This window comes from Monodon monoceros, unplaced genomic scaffold (genome assembly GCF_005190385.1).
Source record: "Monodon monoceros isolate NGI ecotype Baffin Bay Population unplaced genomic scaffold, NGI_Narwhal_1 Super_Scaffold_21, whole genome shotgun sequence".
NCBI lineage: Eukaryota > Metazoa > Chordata > Mammalia > Artiodactyla > Monodontidae > Monodon > Monodon monoceros.
In genome coordinates, this window is record NW_021703778.1 from 142,776,643 (window position 1) to 142,784,295 (window position 7,653).

The 7,653-nt window shown below is 44.9% G+C and overlaps 1 pseudogene; it reads left to right on the top strand.

Annotated features, from left to right (window-relative positions):
* Positions 1 to 4,363: 4,363 nt before the first annotated feature.
* Positions 4,364 to 5,413, top strand: LOC114903665 (annotated as a pseudogene).
* The last annotated feature ends 2,240 nt before the right edge of the window (positions 5,414 to 7,653 follow it).

The window sequence follows — 7,653 nt, forward strand, 5'->3', positions numbered from 1 at the left end:
AAATGCCTGACTTTGGTGTATGGTTGGGTAGGCTTGGTATGTGGGTTCAAACCAAACATGGAAGATGACTGCATAACATTCCTCTTCAAGGATGACTCTAAAAAGAGAGAAATAATAAAAAATAATATTATTGGGCAGTTTTATGCCTAGTACCTTGGTCGTCTACCCTACGTGGAAGGTTTCTAATTAGACTACTTCAGGTGGCCAAGAACCTGATGAGCTGGTCAGGGCCTGGAATAAAAAGGACTAGAGCATCAGAGAAAAGGTGTTCTACGGTAGAGCTCTGTGGCTGCTCATATAGATTTAGTCAGGAAGTGTGAAGATTTTCTTTTTTAAGTATAGTTGATTTACAATATTGTATTAGTTTCATTTGTATAGCAAAATGATTCAGATATATATCTCTCTATATCTGTATCTCTCTATCTCTATACAGTGCAGATTATTTTCCATTATAGGTTTTTAGAAGATATTGAATAGATTTCCCTGTGCTATACAATAAAACCTTTTTGCTTATCCATTTTGTGTACAGCAGTTTGTATCTCTTAATCCCAAACTCCTAATTTATCCCCCTACTCCCTCCCTTCCCCCTTTGGTAACCGTACGTTTGTTTTCTATGTCTGTGAGTCTGTTTTGTATATAGATTCATTTGTATTATTTTTTAGACTCCACGTATAAGTGATATCATGTAACATTTGTCTTCCTCTGTCTGATGTACTTTACTTAGTGTGATATACTTTTTTTTTTTTTTTTTTTTTTTGCGGTACGCAGGCCTCTCACTGCTGTGGACTCTCCCGTTGAGGAGCACAGGCTCCAGACGCACAGGCTCAGCGGCCACGGCCCACGGGCCCAGCCGCTCCGCGGCATGTGGGAGCCTCCCAGACGGGACACGAACCCGTGTCCCCTGCATCGGCAGGCAGACCCTCAACCACTGCGCCACCAGGGAAGCCCTGTGATATTCTTTAGTTCCATCCATGTTGTTGCAAATGGCAGTATTTCATTTTTTATGGCTGACTACGATTCCAGTGTGTGCACATGTGTGTGTGTATGTGTGTGTGTGTGTGTGTGTGTATATATATATATATATATAACATCTTCTTAAACCAATTATCTCTGGATGGGCACATGGGTTCTTTCCATGTCTTGGCTATTGTAAATAGTGCTGCTATGAACATCGGGTTGAGTGTATATTTTTGAATTAGTGTTTTTGGTTTTTGCAGGTATATACCCAGGAGTGGAATTGCTGAATGTTATGGTAGTTCTATATATTTTTTTTTTTTTCAGTACGCGGGCCTCTCACTGTTGTGGCCTCTCCCGTTGCGGAGCACAGGCTCCGGACGCGCAGGCTCTGCGGCCATGGCTCACGGGCCCAGCCGCTCCGCGGCATGTGGGATCTTCCCGGACCGGGGCACGAACCCGCGTCCCCTGCATCGGCAGGCGGACTCTCAACAACTGTGCCACCAGGGAAGCCCTATTTTTAGATTTTTAAGGAACATCCGTACTGCTTTCCATGGTGACTGCACCAATTTACATTCCCATTAATAGTGTACGAGAGTTCCGTTTCTCCCACATCTTCTCCAGCATTTATAATTTGTAGATTTTTGATATAGCTATTCTGACATTTGTGAGGTGATACCTCACTGTGGTTTTGACTTGCATTTCTCTAATAATTAGTGATGTTGAGCATCTTTTCATGTGCCTGTTGGCCATCTGCATGTCTTCTATGGAGAAATGTCCATGTTGGTCTTCTGCACATTTTTGATTGGATTTTTGTAACACAGGTTCATGCCTATCAAGAAGCATCCATCCTGGAAAAGGTCCTGAACAACCAGGCAGAGAAAATGACTCAGCCAATCAACATTAGACAATCTTCACCATTAACCACCATGGAACTGGCACAATGGGCACATGAGCAGAGTGGCCATGGTGGCAGACGTAGTGGCTACAGTGAGCTCAATAGCATGAACTCCCGCTTGCCAAGAACGTCAGTCCAGGTACTACCGTCCCTAAATGTCCAACTTGCCAACAACAAAGATCATTGCTGAAGTCCTGAGAAGTCATTATTTCTCAAGAAGACCTAGCAGTTAATTGGTGGGAAGTCAACTACCGTGGGCCCCTTCCAATCTGGAAGGGCCAGCATTTGGTCCTCGCAAGAACAGATAGCAATTCTAGATGTGATAAGTAGCCTTTTGTGCCTGCAGAGCCACAGCCAGCATCAGTATTGGGGGCTTGCTTATGAAATGTGTGATCTTTAACCATGGAGTCCCACGTGGCTTAGGACGTGAACAGAGACCTCAGCCTTCAGTGAATGAGGTAAAGGAATGGGCCCATCCCAATGGAATCCATTGTTTGCATCACATCAAATATTCACTGGCAACCACCCGCACACTGCACTGCAATGAGCTACTGAAGGCACAGCCGAAACATCAGCTCAGAGACAATATCCTGGAAGGATAGAGTGCCATCCTTCAGGGTGCAGTGTGTATGTTCAATCAAAGACTGCTACATGGTACTGTATATCCATTATGAGGAATATATGGGATCGGGAAGCAAGGAGTAGAAGTTGGGTGGCCCTACTTACCATGACTCTTAATGATCCACTGGTGGTTTTTCTGCTTGTCCTCCCAGCAACTGTGTATTCTCCAGGGCTGTAGGTAGGTCTTGGTCTACAGAGAATGCACTTTTGCCAGGGATACAGCATGAATGCCATGGAACTGCAAGGTACAGTGGCCATCGAGGCCCCTCAGTCATCATATGTCCAAAGACTAGCTTGTGAGAACAGGAGTCACCATTATGGATGGAGTCATTGACCCGCAGTAGCAGGGGAGTTAAGGCTGCTATTCCTCAGTAGAGGCTTGGAGGATTACCTGTGGAACCCAGGTGATACTCTTGCCAGACTCCTGGAACTCCCTTGCTTGGGCAATGGTAACTGGAATGGACTTGTGCAACAATCTTGGCCTGAGAGGTCTCAGACTCCTCGAGGATAAAGATGCAAAATTTTTAAACAAACAATATAGAGAGTCTCCTGTTTTTCCTGTATGTTCTACTCTTCCCCATCTACTTTCTCCTTTCTTATACTCATACCCCTTGAGTATCTAAAACTACCACAAGGATTGCAGAAACAGTTCTCAGCAATAGTGTTCTGTTGGTTATCGGGACTCCTTCAAGGGGCAGGATAATAGGAAAGAGCCTCTCAGGCACTAGTTTTGGTTAAAGGTGAAACTGCTGCTAAAGTTAAAATACAGGACAGTTACTACGATTCTTCTTCTTACAGAAACCCTGAGCCTGCTTCAGTTGTGAAGTCACCGGGTCTGCCATTGTTCTCTGATACGCCTCAACTCAATGAAGATTTACCCTCTATTGGAGTCACATAAATCTTAAAAAAAAATAATTTGGTGCCATTGCTTGGGGAGAGGGTAGAAAAATTTCCAACACTGCCTGATGGGGTCAAAAACAGAACCGATCAAAGAACCCTAATTTTCTTTGGTGTGGAGGTAAGTCCTCCTCCTGTTCTCAATTTTTCTTGTTTTTGTTTGTTTGTTTATTTGTTTTTTCATAGTTTGGAGTTGCAGGGCTGTGGATCTCTTGAAGGTCAAACTTTTGTCAGACTGAGGTCAGTATTCTTCTTTTGCTTTCTGGAGATCTTTGGACGAGCAGAAACTTAGGCATTTTTCCTAAGGTAGGTCATGTCCCTCTTTCTACCTCAGACTTCTTTTACCTGGGAAAACTCCTATTTTACCCAAACTGCTGGTCAGATTTGCTCTAGAAATATGGTCTGCCAGAAAGACCCTTACTCTATTAATTTCTTCTCGAAGTAGCATTTGTTCATTGAGTACCATCTCAAATTTAGTGGCCCTATAGTTTCTTGGGTGTGTCAGACTTGTGAGTGTGGCACCTTAGAAGAAAGGGCATTAGAATAGCCATCGCACCATGGGCAGCCTACCTCAGTTGGTACAAAGAAGACAAGAAAGGAAATACATTAAACAGATTCCAATATTTTGAGGCCTCTTTAAACGTCAACCTTCTTCTCCTCTCAAAGCCTTTGACCTTCTCTCTACCTCTGTTTATGTCTCTCATAACCCCACTCCTTCCTAACATCCTTACTAGCCTGATCTCTCCTTTCTTTTAAGCTCCCTTGCTTTTCTGCCCTTGTTTGATTGGGAGTAATCCAACCATGTTAACTAGGCTATACTTAATCTATCTCACAGGTCTGGCACCAGTTAGAAACTGCTTTTTAGGAATATTCATCTTAGGCCTTAACATGAGACAGCCACCTTTCCAAAAAGTGTGGCCTAAACCTGAAACATCAAATGTTATTTAGAAATACAAACTGGACTGACAGACCACATGCATCCTCACATTGCCCAATTCTGAGGACTTCCAAGCAAAAGATGCTGGAAGCATTGCTGTTGCCCTTGTTTACACTGCACATTTGGTATCCATGATTTCCTTTTTCCTACAAGTGCCCCTCAGATATCCTATAATTTTAAGGGATCTATCAACAGTCAAAGATAATATTAATGACAAGTTGAAAAGGAGGGAGAGTTTCCATTACACCCAAAAGGAGGGGAGAAGTGGCTGTTTGATTACAGTGTCTATCTTCTGAACAAAAATATAGCACAGCTAAGATATCAACATGGGCTAGGGACTCCAGACTTGAGGCAAACCCTCCCCAACCTGAAAAACTTCATGGAGCATGGACTAGTGGTCAGGTGCGACAGAAATCACACCTCCAGTGCAACCCCTGTTCCAAAGATACAAAGCCCCATATTTGGGGGTGCAGATGTAGGCTTCTCTGGGATATCCCTTCACCGGACAAAGGACACCGGAAACGGGCCAGCTCAGGGAATGAGAGACGCGAGTACAAAACCCCTCCCCCCAGTTAGAACTCGGTATTTGCCCAGCCTGTGACCACCATCCCCTCCATGGGAGAATCTGAAAGACAATATCTCTGTCTTCCTCCTTAGACACCTCCAAAGAAAACAAGAAAAAAGGGGTAGATCTGGGAGACAGATTACATGGAGGCCAAGTGAGTGTGAACACTAGCCAGGAACAGGGACAAGCCCTCTCGGGGTCTCCAGCCACAGTCAGCGGCACCCTCCTGTCCAGCGAGCAGGCCGGCTCCTCGAGCACCCTGCTTCCGGAGACGGGGGTGGGAGGGGATTTCCACCCTGGGTCTGAAGCCGAGCTCTGCTGTGCCATGGAGCAAGCGGAAAAGTTCATCGGTGTGAAAGCCACAGCCTTCACCTCAGGCAACCAGCTGAAAGCATTTAACTGCATCCCCGTGGACGGTGCCAGGGCAGTGGAGTGTGATGAACAAGTTCTGGGAGAATTTGAAGAGTTCTCCCCAAGGATCTATGCACTGAATGAAAACATATCCAGCTTCCACTGGCCACGCAGGAGTTCTGATAAGTGAAGCGAGAGGACAGACAGTAGGACCAGGGTAGAGTCACTGCTTGAAATGAGGATAAAGCTGCACTGGTCACCCTTTGTAATAATTATGACACGAAATGAATATTAATGAAGGGTATTCCTCAGAAAAATAGACTTTGTGAATCGAGGATGAACTCAGGATCACTGTGTATCAGTGGGCCAAAGTTAGATTTTGCTTGCAAGATCTGCTTTTCAGACCTGACAATTGCTTAAAGGCAAAAGTCACTCTCTGGCTCGAGTCACTTTATAGGCATTTGTCTGCTTTTTTATTTACACTTCTATGTTATCCTCAGAGGGAAGATGATAATATATAAATAATATAGTGAACTCGCTTTTAGTTTCTCATGAGCATTTGCCCTCACCACAGTTTATGAAACTTTGGGGAAATCGAACGTTCAGTAAAGGTCTCCAGGATCTTTGGCCATCCGTTAAGTTGATGAATAAGAAGCACAGTGTTCTCCTTATGCACAGGCCCACCTGCCCCCGCCCCTGCCCCCAGGCTCCACAGTCAACCTAGCTGTCGTCCCATCTGCACAGTAGATGCTTGTGCATCCTGAGCGACTGAGAACGCCACGTTCACTTGTTCTTTAATGCCGTCACCATGACCTTCCAGCTCTTCCAGTCAGCCATGCCCTTGATGCAGCCCTCAGGTTAGATGAAAAACCTCACCTCTGGTGGATCCCAGGGGACCCCCAAGGACCACAAGGTTACTATAGTCAGATGGCATGCAGTTCCACCTGGGAGTCAAAGTTTTATGCGGGCAGGTGCTGTTGTCAAAAGCTGGGTGTGTTTTCTGGCAATGCACTCACCATATAGAAATCCCTATATGTAAATCCCATGTTAATTTATCACATTTCAGTTGGAAAGGAAGGCATTGTATATGATGAAATATATGTGGAGAGTCAGGCTGTCCAATGTGCAAACCGCAAGGCAGTTGAGGTAGTTGGATTAAGAGACTAGATGAGGCATAGAATACTACTGGTATGTGTGCAATGGAATAAATATTAAGTTATGTTTTTGAGGTCCATTTTCATTCCTGGAGCTCAGATGTCATTTGCTATTGCTATGTACTTTATATATCCAAGGACATTGCCTCAGGGTTGCAAGCTCTTTAAGGAAATTTTGTGCTTATAGCCATGTATTGTATAGAAGAACACAAATTGAGTTTTCCTCAAAAAAAAAAAGCAGCCCAAGATTTTAGAGATAGCATGATAACCAAAGAGAAAATCACATACACTCAAATGTATGAGACTATAAATTACATAGCTTGAGGGAAAAGAAAGTCCTTCACAAATGCAAACAGATCCATAAGGATACCAGCAGTTAATGGAAAAATGGAAGTAAGAGAGAAAAAAGGCTACAGGGACCACGGTTATCATGCTTTGGCAAATGGACTGCTCAATTCGAAACCAAAGTGCTCTACTTCTGGGAAGATACAGTTTAGTTTCAACAAGTGCCTTTGGGTCAACAAGAAATAGCAGTGTTGGAGATTAGTTCAAGATGGCGGAGAAGGACATGCGCTCATTTCCTCTTGCGAGAGCAATGGAATCACAACTAACTGCTGAACAATCATTGACAGGAAGACACTGAAACTCACCAAAAAAGATACCCCACATCCAAAGACAAAGGAGAAGACACAATGACACATTAGGAGGTGTGCAATCACAATAAAATCAAATCCCATAACTTCTGGATGGGTGACTCACAAATTGGAGAACACTTATACCACAGAAGTCCACCCACTGGAGTGAAGGTTCTGGGCCCCACGTTAGGCCTCCCAACCTGGGGGTCTGGCAACGGGAGGAGGAATTCCTAGAGAATCAGACGTTGAAGACTAGCAGGATTTGATAGCAGGACTTTGACAGGACTGGGGGAAACAGAGACTCCACTCGTGGAGGGCACACACAAAGTAGTGTGCACATCGGGACCCAGGGGAAGGAGCAGTGACCCCATAGGAGACTGAACCAGACCTACCTGCTAGTGTTGGAGGGTCTCCTGCAGCAGTGTGTGGTGGCTGTGGCTCACTATGAGGACAGGGACACTGGCAGCAGAAGTTCTGGGAAGTACTCCTTGGCTTGAGCCCTACGAGAGTCCGCCATTAGCCCCACCAAAGAGCCTGGTAGGCTCCAGTGTTGGGTCACCTCAGGCCAAACAGCCAACAGGGAAGGAGCCCAGCCCAACCTATCAGCAGACAAGCAGATTAAAGTTTTACTGAGCTCTGCC